Source organism: Ziziphus jujuba, chromosome 8, assembly GCF_031755915.1.
Source record: "Ziziphus jujuba cultivar Dongzao chromosome 8, ASM3175591v1".
NCBI classification, from domain to species: domain Eukaryota; kingdom Viridiplantae; phylum Streptophyta; class Magnoliopsida; order Rosales; family Rhamnaceae; genus Ziziphus; species Ziziphus jujuba.
Window position 1 is genome coordinate 22,942,846 of NC_083386.1, and position 27,461 is coordinate 22,970,306.

The 27,461-nt window shown below is 36.8% G+C and overlaps 1 pseudogene; it reads left to right on the forward strand.

The window, feature by feature from the left end:
* The first annotated feature begins 25,323 nt into the window (after positions 1 to 25,323).
* LOC107414070 (ankyrin repeat-containing protein BDA1-like) lies at positions 25,324 to 27,199 on the forward strand (annotated as a pseudogene).
* Positions 27,200 to 27,461: the final 262 nt, after the last annotated feature.

The window sequence follows — 27,461 nt, forward strand, 5'->3', positions numbered from 1 at the left end:
AAATTGGCCAAGGATAATTTCTTTTTAGAAGTTTATTACACTTCAATGTCCTATAGTTTGAAAAAATTGCAAGTTTTCAACCTTTAAATTTAAAATGTTAAAATTCAGACCATGGAATGTCAATTTGTTTCATTTTGATTCAACTAGTGGTGGTTAACATTATTAGGGTATTTGTTTGGATGACCTATTTTCCAATATATACTTATTATTATTATAAATAGTAAGGCCGATACTGTAATTTTGGAATAATAAATATTATGGAGCAAGTGAAGGACCTGAATAAGGTCCATAGGATATTTTAGAGATCACAGTTCTAATTCTTTGAGATTTTGAAGAACCTAGTTGATTTGCCTTTGATTTGGAATCAACTATTTTATTGGAAGTGAGTGTGAATTGATGTTCTGCGTGGTTATTTTTCAACTTGAGTAAAATATAATGGAAAAGATAGCTTCGATTGGAAATAATTGATGCATGCCATTGATATATAATTGACAAGCAATTTTCCCATCAGGACATCCTAATAGAGTTAATGTGCGTGTCAGGATCCGTACAAAATTCCTCACCGGAATCCTAGACAAGCCCTGATCCCAGGGAAACCCTACCGGACCCTCCAATGGAAAATCCGACAGAACCTCCCCTAAGGATTGGACTTACCACAAATTTCCTGCACTGAAAACACACTTCTATATTCATCCCCTTATTCCTCCCACATACTACAAATTGATTCTACAATTTTACAGCATTTCACAGGAATAACAGTAATCCAGTGCATAAATAATACATAAGTGTCCAGAACAGTATACAGAGCTTCATGAAGTACTATTAAACAGAGAATACAACAATGATGAAAGAAGTAATACAATTGAAATGAACGAATACAAAGGTACTTCTCGAACTACGATAGCGGCGGAGATTTGGTTCGCTCTGGAAGAACGTCTACCACCCCTTACACCTAAGGGAACAGAATTTAAAAACGTGAGATGCTAATCATTTCAGTGAGTGACCCTATCTACTGAACACTTTTAATATTAATTATATAACAAATAAGGGAATTTAATTTAATACCGACAATTAAATAAATAAATAAATAATAAACAATTGAAAGTAATAATTTCTCTCAAAACCTTTACTATTCACTTCGTTGGAAATGTTTCCTTTTTAAAACATTTTCACAAAACCCGACATTCGTATTTTTCGAAAACCAAGGGATCAAATGATTTGATAAACCATAAATAAATACCCCAAATATAAATAAAACGTAATAAAATATGATAAATAATTTTGAACACTTTGGGGTTTGAAATTTCTATCTGAAAATTTATACTTGATGCACCACACCATATACTAGTAATACCCTCCAATACCCAGCGTCCCGAGCACTGACTGGCGGGAGATTAAAGAGAGAAACTTGCATACGGCACTTCGGCGTCCCGACAGTACCGCTGCTGAAACCGTCATCCCGGCCAAGGAGGGGAGCGGCTGTGGCCAATATCAAACTTGCTTGCCCTCGGTCCAATGGCAACTCACGGGAGATATAATAACTTGCGCGCTAACTACATATACACCGGAACATCAATACTATATGAGTGCATCTAAAATAATTATTAAATTAATCATAACCGTACCGATTTTCCAAAATCACCTCAGAAATATATCAGTTTTCAAATTTACCATCCCACATATTTTCCTTTAACATACCCGGTACGAAACCATCGATAACAATATAAAAATAATTTTTCTCGAATCACAAAATCCATCAAATAATATTCCATTGGCATAATTATAAAATTTAAACCACCAATTAAAGAAATAATTTCCTTAAAATATTTAAATCAATTATGCCCAAAAATAATATTAAAACCACATACGATTTATTACCGAAAATACCTTGCTCATGCGTAATAAATAAAATTAAATCACAATAAAATAATAATTTTCCACAATTATAATTAAATTGCACGACATGAGCATAATTCCAAATATCAATTAAACACCAATTAAATATAATTAATTGCCCCAAAATATTTTTAAAGGTGGGTCACTCACCTTAAGCACGTATATCAGCTAAAATCCTCCGCAGGATTAACTCCACTACCCCCACGTGCACCTAAAACATTCACAGTACACCAACCAAATATATTAATATTTTAATCGGGTAACTCCCAAATGGGTACCCGGGGAGCTAACACAAACGACAACTAAAATTGGCGAGTAATATACCAAATCGAAGCTTGAGTGATGAGGATCACGGATCCGGTCTTACTTCCCGGAGATCGGACCCGAGGTGGCCGGAATCTCACCGGAAAGCTTTCGGGATTCAACTCTTCGATTCTCCCAAGCCGTCGCTAATTGGAGGAAAAAGACACCGGATTTGGATTCAGGAGGTCGGAATTAGTGGAGAGGGACCGGCAGTGCAACTGGGTACTCGCCGGAACAGTGATTTCCGGCGAGCCGTAGCGGTCACCGGCAACCGTCGCCGGCGGCGGCGCGTCTGGTAGCTGATGGCTGAGATTTTTGGGGGTTTTGTAGATCGAGGGGAGAGGGTTCCAATGGGAGACATTCAATTCGATAGACATTATTCGATAGACATTCAATTCTAAAATAAATCTCTAATAATTCTATTTAAATCCCAAATAATTAATAATATATATATTTTATCTTTTTTCTTAAATAAAATATAATAATTCATAATACTTATATATTTATATTTTTCCTTGTAAAAAAAAATTATATTCCTGATAAATATTATTTTGGAGCCATTGGAGTTTTATTTTTTATTTTTTATTTTATTATGAATGAATGTCTATATTTCACATGTAGCCAATGAAATGTAGTAATACCTAAAGGCATTGGAGATGCCATTGATCCGTAGAATTCATCATTTGTATTAGCAACATAACTAAAATACACGTAGCAAGCATTCATCACGAACACTATAAAAACAAAGATCAAGTTGTTTTGGATCGCATGCAAATTGCTTGCATGCATTGTATAGGTGTTGAAACAAAGTCAGAAAATTTTTAACAATATGTTGTCTTCTAAATTTGCGAGCGTACCATTTCAAACCTATAAAAGTTAAAAAAAAAATAAAAGAAAAATATGCACAAATTCCTCTGACGATTGTATTGATTATTGGAAAATAAAAATAATATTATAAGGTCTGATTGCCTTAATGATTAAAGGACTTTTAAAAATAAAATTTCAACTAGAAAACAACTAAGAACAATAAACTAGAGAAAGTAAATTCTAAAGAGAATAAATTAATTAGTCTATATTCTTGTAGTCGTTCGTGAATGTATGTAGAGGTCCTTCTCAAAGCCAATAAAGCTCCTATTTATATATGTAGAGAACTTTGTGGTGCTTCACGTGCTTCCGATGTGGGAGTTTTTCTTCTTTTTTTCAACATTCCAACTTCAAAATTTCAATTTCTACATGTGACAATTACATGACCACTTAATCTCCAATGGATGTGGGATTAAAGCTTCTTAATTAATCTCCCAATAATAATATTTCAATATATTAAAATATTAATTTGGAAAATTAATAATATGGCCCAAACATTTGCCCCCCTTGCTTTGTGAGTTTGAAGTGGAACGTAAAAATTGCAAAGCAATATTGAACTAGCTCTCCGGCCTCGATCTTTTAACTTTAATGCATGCTGACCACATTGTCTTGCCAAAAATCATCTATAGCATTTTGCTATTTAATTGCATGACTATGTTTCTTAGCACAAGAATCCCACACAGCATCCCCATACCAATTCCTTTGCTCAAGTCATGTGCTAAATTACTATGCTCAATATTTCATTAAACAAGAAAGTCCTACGTTGCTTCTAAAATTGTCAAACCCATGCTCTCCAATCTTGGCAGTCCATCTTGCATATCACGAGTAACCAAAACTTCACCTTAGCCATACAAAACAAAATCCATCCGAATTCCATTCAATCTTCTCCAAAAGTTGCCAAATCTACTAATGAATATCCTTACTGACAAGTGAAGAATCAAAAATATAATATCATCCAATGCCCACCTCAATTAATCCCTTTAACAAAGAATATATTGAAGAGATTATATATGAAAAGAAAAAGAAACATTTGACATTCCACGTTGCAATTCCCTCTCAGCACCAAGATTATAGGCCGAAATATATCTATGACAAATAATGCTTTCCTATTTCAAAGGCAAAAAATACCTTTCAATGAGCTCTTACGAAGCTTCCCATTCTAATCTCTTAAAGAGAATATGCTATGCATTTAATAGCATCAACTTTCTTTCCCAAAGTTGGTAAACAAATATACATGGATATTATATACCAACCTTACACGGTTTCTTATCTCCAAGCCAAACCAAGAATTAATGTATATATGACTTCCAAATCCTAGCTAGCCATACAATCTCAAAATAATAATATTGATGGCCATTCGACTTTCCAATCATGAACATAACTCCTGCATCCATTAGCCACATTTTGCCTTATTTTACCAACCATGATATTACTTTCCACATTTATATAAAAAAATCCTTCCTTACCAACCATGGTTTGACACGGTGCAATGACCAAAATTAATCCTCCAGACGTGTATTGGTTTTCTTATGGCTCCCACCGAATACGTCAAATTACCATAGTAAAACAATTCCTTCTTATTAACCCCGAATACTTTACTTTCACAAAAGCCTCCATCCCAAGTTTCCAATTAAAAAAATTCCTCAAATCTTTTTCAAATTTCGTTATACTGCATATATATCTCATGAAGACAAAACAACCCTAGACATATATATTAAATATATAGAATTCCCATCTCAATATCCACGGCCGGTCCTCCATCATTCCTCCTTCAAGCATAAGTTCTCTCCATCCCGCCTCATTCTATCCATAAGTCACACACAAATTTCATCTGGTGCAAGACCACGGCTCCATAGGTAAGTCTTGAAGTTTCTTCATCATCAAAATCTATACATACTAATTGTACACGCACCCCTGTTGCACTTGTTTCATTTTTTTTGTTTTGTATCTCTTGTTGATAAGCTTCTCTACCTTTATTAATGGCAGCCAATACCACCCCAAGTATTGCCTCTGCATAGAAACGGCCTCCTAATAAAGAGCTTCCTTTCCTTCCAAACGATGAGATAACCTGTCTACAAAAAGGTAAGTTCAGCTTCTCTTGCTTCACTTACTGCACCCGTGACCTTCTCCATGCATGGCTTCTTGTGTTTGCTGCCGACTCTTCTGTTCACTAATCAGCTGAACAAGTGTATATATTGACTTGTTTATCTGCTGCATCCTGCACAAAGCAATGCTCCCACCAGCACATCTGTTCACATCCTCTTGTTTATATATATATATATATATGTGTGTGTGTGTGTGTGTGTGTGTGTAAAGCTCGGACAAAATCCATAAAAGCACACGGTTTCATATGCTTTGTTTTCTTTTCTTTTTTCTTTTTTTGATATATATATATATATAAACATGTGAAACATGAAGATTCTCACCAAGGCACACGGCTCCATACATGTATATGGCGAAAGGTATCCACATGTCTTTTGTTTAGCCACACAAACTTTCTCTTGGCTCCATGTATATATATATATATATATATACACACAAACATATCAAAACATCCCATGCTTCCTCTTTTTTTTTTTTTTTTTTTTTGGTACATGTATACTCACATGAAGCACAAAACACACACACATACCAAAGCACATGGCTTCATGGTAAAAATGTATCCACGTATCTTTACTAGGCCATACAAACTTTCTCTCGGATCCAAAACATCCCATCCTTTCTCTCTTTTGTTTCCTTTTGTTTGTATATGTATATATGTGTACACGGTTTCATAGGTGCCCACATGACTTTACTCATCCGCCCATCTTCAAAGTCTTCATGCTAATTAATCGGGATCTTCCTTTAGGCTGAAAATTCAAATCCAATCAGTGCGGTGTAGAAGTTTACTGTCCAAACCTCGTGACTCGACAATTTGTCTTTGCCAAGCTATTCATGTACCATGGGTGTGTTCCCATAATCTTTGTTCCATAGATCATCCATCCTTTTCCTCAATCAATGAATTCAGGAAATACAATACTACCTTCAAGCAATCTAGTTATTCTTTCAAGTATAGTGTCTTCTTCTCTAATCCGAATACCACTTGGAACTTCAATGATTGGTGGACCAAGATTGTCAATGCTATGTTTCGGTGTCCTGTTGAGGATGTTGCCATCTATGTCTTTTCCAAACACAATCCCACCACTAAAGCTATCGATGGTCAGTCTGCGCAAACTGTGGATTCATTTCTACCTCCACATCCCAACCAATCTCTAGACATTAGTGAGTTTTTATGTAAAAAATAGCCTTCAGCAAATGCAGTTTTGCCTGAACTAATTGTTTTACTCCTGCAGGCTGTTCATCTGACGTCCAACTTTTATCCTCTTCATCTGCAGATGAAACCACTTCCAAAAAACAAAAAAAGTGGGACAACCCTATATCCCCCAAATCATGTAACACCATAAATGTGGTTTTAGTGTTATTTATATTAAAATTAACTTTTCCGATAAATGCAGAAAAAACCACACCGGGTACGCGAAGATAAAAAGGCTATCGTCCCATCTTCTTATGGCAATCAATCTCCAACAAATGACATGCATAGTGATGTTATTGATATAGAGGTATGTCACCTTTGGCATTTTATTTCCATTATTCATACATGTCAACTCATTAAATTTCTCTTTATCATGATAGAATAGCCAAATTTTGGACAAACACTCTCCTTCTCATTTGGCCGAATCTTTTATTTTGCCTTGGGTGTCTTTGGCCTTGTTTGCTATTCCCAAACCTCCCTCCGTCACAACAGGAAAAAATCCAAGGTATATATATACCTATATATCTTACACTTCTAGTTATCTTAAATGTTGACATAATTTTCTTTATCTGTTATTTTATTTTGCAGGAATCTTTCATTTTTCCAGCTAAATTTGACCTTGAGAGAATATTTTCCTTGATGTTGATGACCTTCTCAGACCAGTGTTGCCTACTCTAGCTGTAGAAACTCTAATTGTCACTCAAACCGAAGCAAACAATTCTGAAGTTGAAAAACTCCAATTAGCTTTTGACTATGTTGTTAGTTTTTTCAAAGGAGGTTTTGAGGCCTTAGCTAAAGATGAAGCATGAGAAAAATTAGACAAGTCATTCGGCATCATCAGCAATACTTCTTTACTGGACGCTAGCGTTCGTTCTCGTGCCTCTGAGATCCATTCCACTTTTCATCAGGATGTGGATTCCTTTTTATTGCATAGTGGGATATTGACGAGGCCGAAAATTTTTCCACTTCTTTTTCTAATCTCCAAGCTAATTTTGCTTCCTTGCATACTGACCATTCTACAAAAAAGCAAGAAGCTGCTGCTCTAGCTATTGAGATCGAGGAGTTAAAGGAAAAACTATCCACTGCAGAAGCTAGTCTCAAGGAAAAGGTCAATCATGCCAAGAACTTGTCTACTCAAGCCGCTTTTGTCAAAGAGAAAATTATCACTACCAAAGAGAAGATCAAAGCAACTAGAAACAGGAGATCTTAAGCTAAAGAAACTATCCAGCATTGTAATGGATTATGGGAAGCTTTCAAAAAAACATCTTATGATGTATTCGGGGAGCAGTAGCCTTTCTTTTATTATTTTTTTCCCTTTCTAGATATTGTTTTATTTGTTTTGTTAGACCCATCCATTGAATTTTATAGCTCCTTGATAAATTTATTCTCAGCCGTTTGTCGGCCAAACAATTATATCTTCTCCAAATTATTAAGTCTTGTTTGAGATTGGCAATGAAAGTTCATCATATGCCTGAGCTTTTAACTCGGCGTATAATAATTATATTTTACGAGCGGCCAAAATCGGCCAAGCCACATACAAAAATGACAAATAATGGCCGTGAAAATTACGGCTTTAAACTTTATTAATGCCAAATGATATAATGAGTATAAGACTTAATCTCCTGTTTAATGCACCTAACTAATCTCTTTTGCCTTTATTGTTTCATGAACTAGTTGGGTAAAATTTCTTTAAGAAGCGGCCATTGATCGGGTTGGAATGCTTTGTACCATCCATGTCCTGAAGTTGATACGCTCCCTTCCATAATATTTTGGTGACAGTGAACAACCCTTCCCAGGTAGGAGACATTTGCCATATTTTGGATATTTGGAACTGATTGGTAGGATTGCTTTCCACACTAAGTCCCTTTTGCCGAAGTCCTTGAATCGCACTCTCTTATTATATGTGCTTTTCATAGCCTTCTTTTGTACTTGGAGATAATCTAGTGTAGCCAATCTCACTTCGTCCAATTCTTCTATCTCCTGCAGTATGGCTTGACTGTATTCGACTGGAGTAAGGTTGTGTTACTGGGCAATCCATAGAGATTTCATAGTTACTTCCATGAGTAGAATAGCATTGTGCCCATATGTTAATGCGAAAGGTGTAGTTCCAATACCAGATCTCTTTGATGTCTGATAAGCCCACAAATTCTCGGATAGTAAGTTGTGCCAATCCCTCGGATTATCATCTACCATTTTCTCCAAGATGCCTTTTAGGACATTATTTGTTACCTCGGCTTGACCATTGGCCTGAGCAAAATATAGGGTTGAATGAGTGAGCCTGATCCCATACCTTTTGGCGAATGTTTCAACTACTTCACAAGTGAATATTGTTTCGCGATCGACAGTAATAGATTCTGGTATGCCGAATCTGTGAATTATATCTTCTTTGATGAACTAAATCACATCGGCTTGGTTCACTGTTTTCATCGGTCGTGCCTCGACCCACTTAGTGAAGTAATTGGAGGAAACGATGATGAACGTATGCTGCTTACTCGATGGAGGGTATACTTTTCCAATCAAATCCATAACCCAACCTCGAAACAGCCAAGGCTTGACTATCGGGTTCAGTAGTATGGCTGGGATGTGCTGTATTGGACCATGACGCTGACAAGCCATACAGCCTCTGGCATAATTAATGCTGTCAAATAGGATAGTCGGCCAATAATAGCCATGTCTTCTTATCAACCATCTCATTTTTGTTCCTGCTTGATACGCACCGCAGATACCTTCATGCACCTCAGCCATTACTAACATTACTTCATGTTTGCCTAAGCATTTCAAAAGTAAGTCGTCTTGGCCTTTCTTAGATAATTGCTTGTCAAATAAGACGCATTAAACTACTCTTAGGCGAGTCTTTCTATCATTCTTTCCATTCGGATTCTCCAAGTACTTTACCAACGGAAATCTCCAGTCATTTTCATCTATTTCTACACAAAAAATATCTCCCGTCGTGAATTTTTCCTTCAACATTGAGAGATTCCTCTTCCAAATACCTATGACCTTCTTTGTCAACTCGGCCGAAATATGTACTCTTGATGCTATCTGGACCATCTCGTTGGCCTCAAAATTCAATTCCCTTGGAACATGTTGAAGGATTACATCATCAAAACTTTATATAAGTTTATTTTCCACCTTGTAATATTTAGATAAAGCCAAGCTATGACAATTGTATTCACCCGTCAAATTTTTCAGGGCCAGCATTGAGTCGCCAATTATTTCAACTGTAGATGCTCTCAGTTCCTTCAAAATTTCCAAGCCGATGATTAAAGCTTCACACTCGACTGATTATTTGAACATTCAAAGGCGAGTTGGAATGAAAATTGTGTCTTTCGTCCTTTAGGAAATTCAATTACAATTCCCACCCCTATTAAAGTATGCGTCCTTAACCATTCAAAACTCAATTTTCAAGGTGTAAAGGAAATTGAAGCTATCTCTACTGGATCCATTTCACCCTCCACCTCCAAACACGGATGGTCGGCCAGAAAGTCTGCCAAAGCTTGTCCTTTCACTGCTTTTTGGGACATGTACTTAAATGTAAATTCTGACAATGCTATTGTCCACTTTCCAATCCACCCTCTGAGAATGGGTTTTGACAGCATGTACCTGATTAAGTCGGTTTGAGAAATAATAAACACAACAGTCGATAACATATAATGTCGTAACTTTGTTGCTGCAAAATACAACACCAAGTATAAGTTCTCTATAGGAGAATACTTTAACTCATTTGGCGTGAGAATTCTACTTAAGTAATATACAGCCTGCTCTTTTCCAAATTCATTATCTTGAGCCAACAGAAAGCCAATGGAATTTTTTGTGACCGAAATATAGAGTTTAAGCAGCTGATTTTTTCGAGGAGGCGTAATGATTGGTGGTTTTACCAGGTATTCTTTTATTCGATCGAATGCCTCCTAATGATGACTTTCCTATTCAAATTCCTCTTCATTCTTCAATTTTAGTAACTCTGAAAATGTTGAATTTTTCTAGATGTATTAGAGATGAATCTTCTAAGGAAGTTGATCTTTCTAATAAGACTTTGCAGCTCCTTTTTATTTCATGGTGGTTTGGCTTCCAAAATTGCCCGAGCTTTATTTTTGTCAACCTCAATACCTCTTTAATGGACTAAAAAGCCTAGAAAGTTACCTGCAGAAACACCAAATGCAGACTTCAGGGGTTTCATCTTCAACTTGTGTTTTCTCATCCGCTCGAATGCCTTTCTCAAATCAGCCACATGATCTTTCATGACATCCGATTTCACAACAACATCATCAATATTAACCTCTAGAATATGCCCAATTATATCATGGAAGATTGCATTCATTGCTCTTTGGTATGTAGCTCCTGCATTCTTCAGACCAAATGGCATGACAACCCATTCGAATGTGTCTATTGCACCTGGGTACCTAAAAGCTGTCTTTGGCACATCCTCTTCTGCAATGAAAATCTAATTATATCTGGAATGTCCATCCATGAAGGAAAGAATTACATGCTTGGCCACTCCATCCACAAGTAAATCCACCACTGGCATAGGATACTCATCTTTGGGTGTAGCCAAATTCAAATTATGAAAATCAATACACAATCTTAACTTTCCATTCTTCTTCACCACTGGGACTACATTAGATAACCACTCTGCATATCGAGTTGTCCTGATGAAGTCGGCCTTAACCAACCTCTCGATTTCTTCTTTCAGCTTAAGTGTAACTCCTGGTGACATTTTCCTCGGTGGTTGTTTATGTGGCCGAAATCCTTCCTTGATTGACAAACGATGTTCTACCAATTTTCTATCCAAGTCAGGCATTTCATGATAATCCCATGCAAAACAATCTTTGAACTCCCTTAGAAGTTCAATAATTTTGTCTCGTAAATTAGCTTCCAATAAGCCACTTACAAATGTTGGCTGAGGATCCTCATCAGTGCCTAAGTTTACTTCTATTAGTGGATCTTGAACCTCGGCATTGAAGTCGTCCATATTAACTGGTGCCAACTGAATCTCATCGAAGATGGACTTATCATCAACACCAGAATCATCCTCCATAATACGTTCGGCCAAGTCCACAGCTGAATTAACTTCTAACTTCTTTTCTACCATATACACCATTAACATCCTAATGGTGGTTTGAACTGCCACCATTTTTTCTTTCTCTTTTTGGCGTATATTCATTAAGAACTATTTATGCTATTCTCTTATATCCAGGCTACTGTCGATCGAGCCAACTCATCCCCAAGCTCTTTTGCTACCTTGTGCAACCCTTTGATATCTTTCCAGGTCGTGAACCCTGCAGGGCGGCCTTGTTTGTCATTACCAAAAAATTGGACTAGGCCGACTTTATCCTCATAGTACCAAGCTTCAACTGCATTAGCACTAACTAAGAAGGGTCAACTATCAGCCTGAACCACTTCAATCTCCTCGCCATTCCAAAACCATAAAGCTTAATGCAGGGATGATGGCACACACAAACTTACATGGATCCAATCACGACCAAGTAAAGCATTGTAGCTAGATTTGGATTCCATAACAAAAAATGCTATCATTATAGCCTTTTCCCCACATTAATCTCTGCCGAAAGAACACACTTTGCCTTTGTAACTCCTCCTTGGAAGTTGCTAATTGTCAACTCGGTAGGGATAGGGTCATATTCACTTTTGGATAACCTAGATAACATGGAAGCAGGCAAAATATTCACCACAACTCCATTGTCCACCAAAACCTTATTTACAGGCATGCCATCAAAATGAGAATTAATATAGAGTGGCTTCAAATGTTGTGCCATTCTTTCTGCAGGCTTTTTCAAAATCATCTGTTGAGGCTGAGAATGATCTAACTCCTTACTTAAAGTCATAGTGTCCTCTACAATCTCTACCATGACATCTCTGTCTTCGACAACATCCCTTTCCATCACACTTACTTGGTTAGGATGAGCTTCAAATGTTAATGGCAAGACAATAACCATGTTACAAGTCACTTCATCATGGTTCCAAATTTGACTTTCAACTTCTTATTAGTTTAAGAATCAATCATGTCTTCTTTCATAAGGTTATCATACAGATTTTTTTATGCATGGGATAACTTCAGCACTTTGTTTCCTATCCCATACCAAAGATTGCTTCTTCACTCCAGAAGGGCCAGCCCCTGATGAGGTAACGGCCTTTTTAGCCATGACTTCAGCCATCTTCTTTAGACTCTCTGGCCTACCTTCTGTACCATAAAGGTGCAACTCCAATTCCTTCAATATATTATCAATCTTTTTGATTTTCAGGCCGAGTTAATATTGTCATTGGCCTTTTTTCAGCAGCCTTCTCCTGTGCTTTTTATTCTTCCGCCAATCTTCTAACCGCAGCATGTTGCCGTTGCATCTGCCTCTTCTAAGTCCTGATGAGTGGCTGATAATGCTTATGTTCCGCACGCTACCACCAGCCTATTTCTATAATTGGTGGCCGAAATGTCTTTGGCTTCTCAATTTTATGAGAAACCAATCTTGTCCGATTATCTCTCAAAAATGTAACCTGAAGCTTGAAGTCAAATTGCCCCCCCTGGTGTTGATGGTTCAGCTTTCAATGCCCATCTCACACTTTCGATCCCAGGCATTGGAACACTGACTTTGGACTATGAGGCTCGTAATTCTTTGGTAGCAACTTTATCACATTCTGCTCACACATCTCTACAGGTTGCTTCTTCCCATCGTCAACTTCATGCTTGCAATGTGCACAAAGCACCTGAGCATGATTCGGCATTTTTGGCCGAATACTCCTTTCTTGGTATGTTCTCCCTTTTTTCAGACTTTACTAGATGAGGGTTGTCCTAGATTGACCTTGACTCTAGGTTTGGTCAACTCAAAAATGTTGGCCGAAACCATATCCACTTCGGCTGATGGGAAATGATTGCTATCAACCTCCATTACATCCTTTCCTTTCTCCGAGAACTTCAAGGTGCCTTTGTCAATTAGAGTTTGATCACCACACAGTACACAGTTTGATGCGTCCACGTACCATGCCACTTGCAGTCTCTTTTTAGTTTATTCAGCTGTAGGTAAAACATGGCCATCAGGTAATTTAATTACCTTGTCAGCCAATAGATGGTCAAAAATTTGGTCGGCTTTGGAGATGTCAAAACTGTAAACCTTCTCCGGCTCAAGCAGATTCTTTTTCGTATCCATGACTAATTGAGGAATCCTCTGGTTCCTTGTTGTTCTAGCTAGAGCTTTGCATATATATGGCCTAGTGGCCACTACCTCAATAGCATCGATTTCAACGAAGACAACTTCGATTCCTTGGTCTTCAGCTTTGACTGAATAAATCTCCGTATTTGGATCTCTATAGTATGATCCCCGAGATGAGTTCTTTCTTTTATACTCTTCCCTCAAAATACTTTCGTATATGGATGCTTGAGAGACTAACTAGAACAAATCATGAAACTCTGTCCCTCAAATTTCTTCCGAAGCTTGTAGCTTAGTCCGCTTTGGGCTAGCTTGACAAACTCTCTTTCTGGTATATCCAAGTGACATATGATTCTTGCCCTCTTGAACCGGGCAATAAAATTCTCCACCGATTCTCCTTCCATTTGACGCAAATGAGACAAATCAGCCATAGAGATTTCCAACTCAATCCTATAGAATTGCTCATGGACCTATCAAAGAGTTAACAAACAAACGGAGCTTTAAAAATTCATTGGCCGTAGTTTTCTGCACTAAATAGTGAAGTGGCCTATATGCTCCATAGTAGAATGGATCTCTTCACCTGAAAACAAAGTGAATTCAGAAAATCTGAATCCCCTTGGAAATTCTATCTGATCAATGGCCTTGAGGTAAGGCCTTCTGTATGATGGTCAACCAACTCTTCTGAATGCGGGACCGATCATCTCCTGGATTATGGTCTCAATGGCCTCCCTATCCATTCCATGGCCGTTGTTCATCCAATTCTGGATATTATACCTGTGTCTCCATGTCGGGCCATGGTAGTCGGCCTGGTGGTGGTGGTCTTCATTTTGGGCATACAAAAAGTTTTGGCCAAAGTGTTCAGCATGCTCCCCACCATGACCTTGATTTCGGACATGTGGGAAAACATAAGGTTGAAAGTCTGCCCTTCCTCCGTTAACATTATTTGCGGCCTGAGGGGACTATGTGCCATAAGGTGCAGCTTGAAAAGCCTGCACTACATGTGGTACGGCCTGAGGGGCCAGTACAATCTGGTCTTCCCGGCCATTTCTAATGTTCTGGCCTTGGTTTTCAGTTACTCCTCCACCATGAATTGAGTTCCGAGCTGATGGAGGAATATAAGGTTGTCGTTCTGGCATGACTATCCTTCCTCCATTTCTGTTTGTTCTCGCCAGAACAGTTGGTGCATCAAATCTTGATGTGTTGCCTTCAGGTACAGCCGAAAAGGCCTGCACCTGTTCTTCTTGGCCAGTAAATGGCCTTGCGCCACTCGATGAGGATTGAGTAACCTGCAATTGTTGACGTAACAAATCCATAATGCCTTCCAACATTCATTGCTGGGTCTCATGATATGTTCCCATCTTCCTTTGACCTTCCTTCAGATCTCAGGATAGCTCACAGATCGATTCCTAGGTGGACATCTCCACCGAGTCGAAAGTCTTGCCAGCTTCTTCCTCTTTGTTGTTGTTACGGGTGTTGAACTCTAGAGATCTTGATTGAGTCTGAACCATTGTCTTCAGTTGGAAATTTTTGTGGTCCCACTAAGCGTGCCAAAAAGATATGTTGGAACAAAGTCAAAAAATTTCTAACAATCTGTCGTCTCCTAAATTTGCGAGCGTGCCACTTCAAACCTATAAAAGTTCAAAGAAAATAAAAGAAAAATATGCGCCAATTGAATCAAACTTCTTGAATGATTGTATTGATTATTGGAGAACAAAAATAATCTTACAAGGTTCGATTGCCTTAATGATTAAAGGATTAAAAATAAAATTTCAACTAGAAAATAACTAAGAACAACAAACTAGAGAAAGTAAATTATAAAAAGAATAAACTAATTAGTCTATATTCTTGTAGTCGTTCGTGGAGGTGTGTAAAGGTCCTTCTCAAAGCCAATGAAGCTCCTATTTATATATGTAAAGAACTTTGAGTTGCTTCACGCGCTTTCGATGTGGGGATTTTTTTTTCTTTTTCAACATTCCAACTTCAAAATTTCAATTTATACATGTGACAATTATATGAACACTTAATCTCCAATCAATGTGAGATTAAAGCTTCTTAATTAATCTCCCAATAATAATATTTCAATATATTAAAATATTAATTTGGAAAATTAATAATATGGCCCAAACAATAGGCCTTCTCATTGCAAATTCTACTCTTTGGTATATAAGGAGGTGGCCGATAATTCGATAATTATCAGGCTAGCGAGCAAAGAGGAAGAAAACATTGAAGACTCCATAACGCTATCACGAGTATACTCAACAACAATATTATCATCACAACTCCAACTCTTCTCATATCTTTCCCATCCATAGCTTCCAAATCTTCAATGCAAAGTACTAACTTTTTTTTTTTTTTTTTTTGGTTCACAACAAAGAGTTTGATATACCATACCTTGCAAATTTTTATATAAGCTTGTATATATAATCTCGTATATCATACAATTTATATATATATACACATGATGGTATGTATATATGAATATATATTAACTTTAGAGAACTTGTGATTCGAATGAAAGGCTGCTCAATGAATGTTCATATAGCGGCTTACTACCTGGTTCCTAATGAAGTTAATTTAGGTTGAAAATATTGAAAATATTCTATTGAATTTGCAAAAGCCATTGCGAAATGTTAGCGTATGCTTGTCTACTACCAGCTTTTTTGTATAGTTTCTTTGAAATGATCACAAACTATAATCAAATCACAAATTTTATATACAAACAGCTATAATTTATACTATATAATTTACATACCCAACCATGTATGGCCATGAGAAAGCTCCACCAAATTAGAGCACTAGATTTGTTGGATAGCAGATAAAGGTGGACTTATTTTTCTTTGTTTACCTAAGGTAGAAAATTTTATTCAGAAATTTTAATGATGATTACCTCACAAAGACTTGTACTACTTGATCAAATGAGAAGCGTGGAGAAGTGAAGTTGGAGTCACAGTGCATCCCAAATTTTGCAGATAAGAGATCTGTTGTTATCCAACAAGATAAATGTTTCAATGAAGTTTCATAACTACTATACATTTATATCAAAACTAGTATCATTTGTAAAACATGGTAACATGTTTTAATGGATACCTGTTTGCATGTTGGTGCTGATGAACCCATTGAGTTCTCGATCCTTAATTTTTGAAAGTGCTCCTGAAAGAAGAAAATTAATTTGAACTTTCAACAAATAAAAATAATAAAATAAGCAAATAGAAACAACAAGATTGATCTGTCGCTTGAATGAATCTTTTTTCAAGTATAAAATTAACAATGGTGCATCAGAACAGAAATGAAAATATGTATAGTTTTCCATGTAGATGTTTACTAATGCAAAGCTAAATCATGCACATGGAATGAATTTTGTGGGAGTTCCATTCATTTCTAAATATTGAAATCGACTCAATGAAGTTCAAACAAGCAAACTGAATAGTTAAAATGTGGGTATCTGTCTGATAGAGTTTTTCGTGGTTGTCACCTTTGCTGAGAAAGTTTTCCTCCATGATTCTAGGGTGTGATATGTTTGCATAGAAAAGTTTCACCAAAATACCACAAGCTTGTATATTGGACCGCAGGTGGAATATCTGCCCTGTCAGTACTACTAGAGAAAAAGAGCAGACGCGGTGAACTTGCTCTTTATGTTCTGCCCCGATTGATGTGATTCCGCCCGAGGCCGCTCAACCGATAACTCGCTGGGGTGCTGACTCGACACGGATGAAGACTAGGCCAATCACAAGAGCTCAAATTAAGAGATTTAAGGGCAACCTGGGAGTATTTATATAGAGGGTAATCAATCTCAACAGAGCTTGCCCATACTTGAAGATACAAAGCCTATTCGAAGCATCCAAGTGGTGGAAGCTGATACGGACCCGGGTGACGGTTTTGGTACATTTTTTGGAGTCCGGGAAGTATGAAATGGTTCCAATGCTTTATGGGTTCAATACATATGCCTAAGAGGTCATGGAATCAAGTTAAAGCAGCCTCAAATGCATTCAAAAAGGGCTTGTACGGACAGCATCAACAATTTGGCCGAATTTGCTGTATTGCTTGCTGGCTTTACTGTATTTTACTGTATTAGCCTTTTCTTATTTTTCCAAGCATGGGCAACGTGTGGGACTTCATATTCAGCTTATTTGGCATCCTAAAAAACATCTAGAAGCTGATTTGAAGCTCAAAGAGGTCAAAGATTGATCAAATTCAACTTGATAAAAAAGCTAGCATTTTTAGTTTCCTAATTTGTTTTTACTTTTTGTTTTAGGAAACTACCATTACTTTTAGGTTTTTATTTATTTATTTTCTGGATAAATAACTTTAGGAATGTTTTTTATTTTATTATTTCCATTGTAAATTAATTAATTCCTAATTCAAAATAAAGGAATTAATTAATCAAATTTAGTTTAGGACATATTAGAATTTGGTCAAGTTTCCTAATTCCTATAGGAGTCCGATTTTGAATTAATTTTTTAGGGTTTTTTTCTTTGTAAACTTAGCCTATTTAAAGGCTTATTTTTCAATATGAATACAACCTTGATTTGATTAAAGAAAATACTTGTGAGATTAATTATCTCTTTGTTCTTTGAGAACACCTAAAACACCATTAGAGAATTGGTTGTTTTAGCTTGACTTATCAATAGGTTTTCCATCCCCTATTGTGGCGTCTACATTATACCAAGGTTTCTAACCACAGGTTGGTTAGGGGTTGAGGTCCATCCCATTAGAACTTGAACTTAATTAAAGATCCGGGCTAATATAATACGTGTTTAGGAGCAGGTCGTCCAAGGTTCGTATCACCGATCAGGTGATTCTTTGTGGTATATCTTAGTTAATCGCCACCTACTTCTAGATATTAAGAATGCAGAGGTATTTCTTTCTTGTTATTTCTGTATTTAAATCAAATACCTTTTAAACCTACATGTTTGGAATCTAAATCAATGTTTTTCAAACATGTAGGTATTCTTGTTTTGTTTGTGTATGGGAGGAATTATGTATTATTTGGAGTATGAACCAGACACCATGGCTCCATTCCTCAAGGGTCTGATTCGTCGTTTTCTTGCTAGTAGAATTAGTAACTATTAGTGTAATGACACTTTTGTTGGTGTCTTAATTCCTTTTTTATGTTTAGTTACTTTATATTCAGCTTTTTGGTAAAACACTGCTGTATTAGGTAAGCAAAGTATGGCTTGTTTTTTGGTGGTATGATTACTGCAATAGTAGATGAAAAGTAGGTGATTTACTATTGTAAGCTTATGTTTATATAGTTTTATCCAGAAATGAATGAAGTAAGTTTTCACACCAAAAAAGCTTCTTTTCTTTCCTTCGTTTTGCTGTGTTTTTTGTCTAAAAATCCTACAAATGGTATCAGAGCTCTATTGATCTTAGTGGGGCTATGAGTGAAATAGCAAAAAATACAGAAACCTTCCTTCTACCTTTCCTTCCTTTTTTTAAAATGGCTTTAACTCATTTTTCTGCTCCATCACCTCCTATATTTTCTGGAGAAAATTATTCCATGTGGTCTATAAAAATAAAAGCTTACCTTTAAGCTTTTGACTTGTGGGAAGTTGTAGAGACCAATATAAATCCTCCCCCTTTGACAGCAAATCCCACTATCGCTCAAATAAAGCAACATAGTGAGGAGGTTGCAAAAAGGTTTAAGGCTTTGTCTGCTTTACATTATGGTATTTCAGAAGTAATGTTCACCAGAATTATGGCTTGCACTACAGCTAAAGAGGTCTAGGACAAGCTAAAAGAAGAGTTCCAGGGAAGTGCAAGAACAAGACAAATGCAGGTATTGAACTTAAGGAGGGAGTTTAAAACTTTAAGAATGAAGGATTCTAAGTTGGTAAAAGACTTCATTGACAGACTAATGAAGGTAGTAAACCAAATCAGAATTCTTGGAGAAGAGCTAAGTGATAGAAGAGTGGTGGAGAAAGTGCTGGTCAGTTTACCAGAAAAGTGCGAAGTAAAGATTTCATCCTTGGAGGAGTCAAGAGATTTGAATCAGATTTCTTTGTCAGAGCTTGTTAATGCTTTACAAGCAACTAAACAAAGAAGATCTATAAGACAAGAAGAGGCTTCAGAAAGTGCTTTTCTAGCACTATAAAAAGGCAAGGCTCCAGCAAACAATAACCAAAGGAAGTAGCAAGGTTGAGGAAGTAATGACAAAGGATGAGATGGTGTTGGTATAAACAGAGAGGGTGAAAGAAAGAAGTTTGTGATGTGCTCTCATTGCAAAAAGGACAACCATTCTGAAAAATAGTGTTGGTTTAGGTCTAATGTTCAATGTAGAGCGTGCATACAAGTTGGACATATTGAAAAAGTTTGCAAAAACAAAGGAGAGCCAATACAACAAGCACACCAGGTACAAGTTGCTAATGAAGCATGGCAAAGTGAGGAAAAGCTGGTTGTTGCTACATGTTATGCAGAAAACAGTAGCAAAGAAGCTTGGTTGGTGAATAGTGGTTGTACTCAACATATGACACATGATGCTGATCTCTTCAAGTGCTTAGACAGAAGCTTTGTTTCCCAAGTCCAAATTGGAAATGGAGACTTTATTCAAGTACAAGGCAAAGGAGATGTGGCTGTGGAAACTTCAACAGGTACTAAACTCATTTCAAATGTGTTATATGTACCTGAAATTAATTAAAGCTTGTTGAGTGTGGGACAAATGCTTGAAAATGGATATTCTCAGAATTTTTAAGATAAGCCTTGCACAATATATGATCAACATGGAAGTGAAATTCTAAACGTTGGAATGAAGGATAAAAGCTTTGAAGTAGAATGGAATAGGAAAAAGAGTGAAGTTCAAGCCTCAGAAGAGAATTTTATCCAAGAACATGATGAAATTAAGGAGGAGGTTGATTCAGATGATAAAAATGTCATTGGAATCCGAGATACAAGACCCTTGACTGATGCATCTGAGAGATGCATCCGAGGTACAAGACTCTTGACTAATGCATCCAAGAGAAGCATCCAAGGTACAAAAACCTTGACTGATGCATCTGAGAGATGCATCCAAGGTACAAAAACCTTGGATGCATCTGAGAGAAGCATCCGAGATACAAGAACTCTGTCCGATGTCCAAGGTAAAAGACTCCTGACCGATGTCTGAGGTAGAAGACTGTTAACCGATGTCCAAGGTACAAGACCTCTAGCCGATGTCCGAGGTACAAGACCCCTGGCCAATATCCAAGATACAAGACCCATGACCAATATCCGAGGTACAAAACCCCTGGCCGATGTCCGAGATACAAGATCCATGACCTATGTCCGAGGTACAAGACCCCTGGCCGATGTTCGAGGTATAAGACCCTTGACAGATGTATATGAGAGATGCCACCTAGCATTGTGTGATCCAATTATTTTCTATGATGCAAATCAGTTCGAGACATGGAGAGAAGCCATGGAAACTAAAATCGGCATAATAAACAAAAACAAAACTTGGAAGTTGGTGAAAAAACCTCAAGGCAAAAAGGCAATTGGAGTGAAATGGGTCTTTAGGACCAAGCTCAATGCAGATGGTACTATAAACAAGCATAAAGCAAGATTGGTGGAAAAGAGTTATGTGTAGCAATTAGGTATTGATTATGGAGATACGTTTGCACCAGTTGCAAGGCAGGAGACAATCAAATTTCTACTAGCTCTTGCTGCTAAAGAAGGTTGGAAAGTTTACCAGTTAGATGTGAAATCCGCATTTCTAAATGGTTACTTGCAAGAAGAAGTGTATGTTAAACAACCTAAAAGCTTTGTTGTTCAAGGAAAGGAAGACAAAGTTTATAAGCTAAAAGAAATGGTGAAGTGAAGCTGGTTCATTGCAGGTCTGAGGTCCAGCTTGCTGATATTTTGACAAAAGTTTTGCCAAGAAAAAGGTTTGAAACATTAAGAAATGATCTTAGTGTTTCCAGCAAAAGTGTCAAGGAGGAGTGTTAGTGTAATGACACTTTTGTTGGTGTCTTAGTTCCTTTTTGATGTTTAGTTACTTTATATTCAGCTTTTTGGTAAAACACTGTTGTGGTAACCAAAGTATGGCTTGTTTTTTGGTGGTATGATTACTGCAATAGTAGGTGAAAAGTAGGTGATTTACTATTGTAAGCTTATGTTTATATATTTTTGTCCAGAAATAAATGAAGTAAGTTTTCACACCAGAAAAGCTTCTTTTCTTTCCTTCGTTTTGCTGCGTTTTTTGTCTAAAAATCCTACAGTAACCCTAGCACTCCTTCAAGTCGGATAGCTTCCTACAAATATTTCAAACCCTTGACGCCATGAAAAAACCAAAAATGCAAGAGACTCAAGATGCAAAAGCTTCACCGTCTGAGAAATACAATCGTGAGTCAATACTAGGGCTGTAAGCCACAAGGCAGAAAAAAGGTCAAGTGGGACACAACCCAATTACTTAATTTTTTAGAAGTTTTCCTACAATTTCAAGGAATGCAATTCACTGGGCCAATAATTGTTAGTTTATGCTCATTCTTTTATATATCATTCTTGTATAATTTCGAACTTCAGAATTTGAGGCACATATAAATTTGAAGAAATAGATTGAAGCGCAATTATTGAAGAGTTTGAATTTTTCCTTACATAGATTTAATAAAATTTCATATGCTCATATAAAGGCCCATTATTTGGTCTAACTATATGTTAACATGTATAAATAAAATCCATGTTTCTCAGTTCTCACTAGTGTCCTAAATCTTTTGCTTTCACTAATATAGATGGATAATATAGAAGTTAGAATATTATTCTCATTTTGGATAATAGAAGTCAATATGTATAAAATAAAAACCGCGTTTCCCACTTGGTGTCCTAAATCTTTTGCTTTCACAGATATAGATGGATAATAGAGTAGTTAGAATATTATTTTCATTTTAGGCATAATTTATATATTTATACTTACATATATTTTGGTAGAAATGGATTGATAAATGGTTGCTCGGCAACAATTATGATATTTAAATTGTCACGTGTCAAATCCCTTTTGTTCCAACCAGCTGAAAGCAATCTACATTTGAAGTCAACTACTCAAATGTATAAAAAAAACATAATAATAATAAATAATTAAATGAAAGACTCTCTGGTTCTTAATTGTAAACCAAGCTCTCATCAGTGATCAAGCACACCTATACGATTAGAATATTTAGTCAAAAACCTCATTTAATGTGAAAGTGCCTTAAGGTTTACCTATTAGGATGATGGATAGAAGGCTGTTGGAAGCTGCTCAGGCTGGAAATATCAATTTCTTACACCACTTGCTTGCTGAAAATCATTGCATACTTAATGCCAGCGCTCTAAACTCTGAACAGAATCCGTCACACATCGCTTCCACCGCTGGTCATGTTGAGTTTGTTAAGGAGATTTTAAGGTTGAAGCCCAGTTTTCCGAAAAAGTAAATCAGGATGGTTTTAGCCCCTTGCATTTGGCATCTGCAATTGGGCACTTCGAGATTGTGAAAGAGCTGCTGAAACTTAATCCGAAACTCTGTTGTTTAGAGGGAAGGAATAGATGGACAGCTCTACATTATGCAGCTAGCAGAGGGAGGGCAGACATCATTAGAGAAATGCTATTAGCTTGTCCTGAGAGCATTGAAGATGTGAATGTGCAAAAAGAAACTGCTTTGCACCTTGCTGTCAAGAACAGCCAATTTGAAGCAATTCATTTCATGGTCAAATGGGTCAAGGAAATGAAGAAAAATGAAATCTTCAATATCAAAATGAACTTGGCAATTCTATTCTTCATCTTGCAACATGGAGAAACACCGCCAGGCAAGTTTAATCTTCATCAATTTTTATTTTATTTTTCCTATGTTGAACCATATTTGACTAATGAAGACATTTTTTTTCTGTTCAATAAGCAATCGAAAACTTGATCTTTCTGTATATTTGGATGGTTACATATAAGCGGACTATGATGGAACTATTTCTCAGAGTTAATTTATATTTTAGACCAGATGGAAATAGAATAGAAGATAAATTATATCTTTTCTATACTTTAGCATTTGAAAGTTTAGAAGTTAAACTATAGTTAAAAAATAAAATGCCACGGGTTGTAGAATGGATACTAGACGGCTATACTGGAGGAGCTAATGCAATAGTTGAGTTGGTAAACGTTGTGAACCAGAGTGGTCTGACAGCCCTTGATGTTCTACTAATCTTCCCAAGCGAAGCCGGCGACAGAGAAATTGAGGAGATCCTAAAGACTGCAGGAGGCAGGAGAGCAAGAGATATGAGCCCGTCTTCGATACCATCATTTGAAAATAATTCAACCGCAACAACAGATCTCTGCGCAGATAATTTGGTGAAGTATTTCAAATTCAAAAGAGGCAGAGATTCTCCAAGCGATGCTCGAACCGCACTGTTAGTATAGCGGTATTAGTAACAACAACAGCATTTCAGGCTGGACTCAACCCTCCAGGCGGTGTTTGGCAAGACACAACCTTAGATGGTAGTCATGGAAATCCATCACATGATTCAGGGAGGTCCATTTTGGGTTCTTACGCTTCAGTTACATATCTACTTTTTATGCTTTTCAACACTATTGGTTTCTCAGTGTCCATTTATATGATAGCTATCCTCATTAGCAATTTTCCATTCCAGTGGGAGCTTCAAGTCTGTATAGTTGCCATCAACTTTATTTACGTCACCGCCATAACTTACATGGCACCGAGGAACATGTCGCTCCCTCTCACTGTGTTTTCCATAGTTTTTCCATTTTTCGTACCGCATGTATTCAAGTTGTTTGTAAGACTTGCAAAGTTACTCAAGAGGATTTCTGAGATATCTGGAATACAGAATCATTTCAACACAGTTTCAGAATTGTTCTGGTACTAGAACTATTTGTGTCAGTATTTGCACCTAGTTTTGATGTATCGCATGGCATTATGTTTACTATGTTATTTTATTTTTATTATTATTATTTTGTTTGCTGGTGTGGCTATGCCCCAGGCACCCCTCATCCCAAACCCGCACCACAGTGTGAATTGTGGGTGCTCTGTCACTTGAGCTGCCACTACAAGTCTGTATGTTTACTATGTTTTATTGTTTGGCATATGTCAAAACTTCATAGACAAATGTAGTGCTCTTAAGAATTATCAACAATGAATTTGTTCACCTTTGAAGCTCAATTAATGAATAGTTTTTCCTTTTAGAATATTTAATAAATTTCATCCACTCATATGAAGCACCGTTATTTGGTCTACACTATTTACAAATATGTATGCACACGGTATGAAATTGATATGGCAATAGAGTAAACATGCCTAATGGAGATGGCAAACTGCTCTACTCTAGTTTTGGCTATTTTTCAAGCCTGCCAAGAGCCGCGGTTCTCATTCGTTCCTAAAAATTTTTGGTTTCACAGAAAATATAGGCTATATATAGATGATCATTAGAGAAGTTGGAATAATGGAAGCTAATTTTTGTGTGTAAATATATATTATTCTCTTATTGGCATAATAATATGCTCTAGATAAGTTAATTGATTGATAAATAGTTGCCCAACAATAATTATTATTATTATTATTATATTGAGGATTGTATAATTCGAACTTATACTAATTGCAAGATGGGAATGATAATACCATGGAGCTTACCTGAATTCGAATAAACTCCATCCAACCTGATTATGTTCCATTTCAGTAGAATCCATCCCGGCCCAACCCGATCCAGATTTGAACATAATAAAATACACCCAAAATAAGCATTTTCATACATACACATCTGGGTATGGGTCGGTATACCCGAACCGAACCCAATCGGATATAAAATTATTAAATATCTGATTGGGTCGGGTATTTCGAAAATCCAACCCGATTTGCCATTCCTAGAATAGGTAGTGATTTTGTTATGGTATTTAATTGAGTTATTGACTTTTAAATGGGAAGAGGCCTAACAGTCAGTCTCAATGTATGAATAATCAAAAGTGGTAGTCAAAACAGGTACACTTATCTAGTTCTTGTAAATCAAGCTCTCAACAATTATCACACATTCCTGCTCCCGTATGAATAATTTAATCAAATTCTCTGTTTTTGCTTTGGCCATTCTAGTTTCCCCTCTAAAATGGACACAAGGCTGTTTGAGGCTGCTCAGACTGGAAATATCAAATTTTTACACTGCTTACTAGCAGAAAATCCCTATATACTCCATACCATTGCCCTAACTTCACAAGAAAATCCTCTACATGTCTCTTCCATAGACGGCCATGTTGACGTTGTCAAGGAGATTTTAAGGTTGAAACCCGGTTCTTCCAAAGAGATAAATCAGGATGGTTTTAGTCCCTTGCACTTAGCCTCTGCAATTGGGCACTTTGAGGTTGTGAAGGAGCTGCTGAAAGTTGACCCCATACTGTGCCGTTTAGAAGGAAGAAACAAATGGACTCCTCTCCATTATGCAGCAAGCAGAGGAGGGTAGACATCATTCAAGAAATGCTATTAGCTTGTCCTGAGAGTATTCAAGATGTGAAAATGCAGAAAGAAACAGCTTTGCACCTTGCTGTGAAGAACAGCCAATTTGAAGCAACAAACTTGATGGTGAAATGGGTCAGAGAATTTAAGAAAGATGATGTCCTGAATATGAAGGATGAACTTGACAATTCCGTTCTTCACCTTGCAGTATGGAGAAAACACAGCCAGGCAAGTACAATATTCATCATATATGTGTATATGTGTGTATGTATATATCTGCATTTTAGTATAAAATGAAAGAACTTGAGTTTTGAAAGTTTAAGAAATAAACTATGATCAACTTTAATATTTGACTAATCAAAAGAATAAAAGATAAAACTTTTACAGGTTGTGGAATGGATACTCAGCTATAGTGGAGCTGATGCTATAGGTGGACTGGTAAACGCTGTAAACAAGAGTGGTCTGACTGCTCTTGATGTTCTACTGATATTCCCAAGCGAAGCAGGAGACAGAGAAATGGAGGAGATTCTTCGGAATGCAGGAGCTAAGAGAGCAAAAGATATCATCATGAGCCTTTCTAATGTAACTCCATTTGAAAAATCTGATAATAACCAAGCAGGTGATCCAACCCTATTAGATCTCTCTCCAGATAATTTGGTGAACTACTTCAAGTTCAAAAGGAGCAGAGATTCACCAAGCGATGCTCGAACCGCGCTGTTAGAAATAGCGGTATTAGTAACAACAGCAACATTTCAAGCTGGACTCAACCCTCCAGGCACTGTTTGGCAGGACACAGGCACAACTGGATTACCACATAAAGCAGGGAGATCCATTTTGGGTTCTTATGATTCAGTTATATATCTGTTTTTTATGCTTTTCAACACTACCGGATTCGGGGTGTCTATCTATGTGATAAGCATCCTGATAAGCAGTTTTCCGCTCCGGTGGGAGTTTGAAGTTTGTATAATTGCTCTCCATTTTACATACACCACTGCAATCACTTTCATGGCACCAAAGCGTATGGCTTTTCCCCTCATGGTGTTTTCGATAGTCTTTCCTCTGTTTGTACCATTTATAGCCAAGTTGGTCCAGAGACTTGTAATGAAAGTCAGACCAATTTTGACATATCTGAATCAAAAATTCATTTGAGCCCAGCTTTAAAATTACAAGCAATAATAAGTTTGTATGTTTATGTAACTAGCTATCATGGTTTGTATTTTTCGTTGTAATAAATGCATTATTGAAATGGAACATGATAAAAGTTAAGTGTTCTAATATGGAATGGAATAATATGCTCTTAGAATATATCGCTCTGTTTTCATCGTCAGGTTTGGCCTACAATACCAATGCATTTTTAGATAGCCCTGTGTCATGGCCGGTCGGTACAAAATTGTTAAAAGTTTTGATCCCTTCACAAAAGTTAATAAGCTTATGCTAAGCAACAAAGATATCACACTCTATTATCAACTTATTTTTTCATATTTTTCTTTTTCAGTGAATTCCTAGCTCTCATCACCCAAACCTATCATATATGAGTATTTGATCAACCTCATATTATGTGAAAACA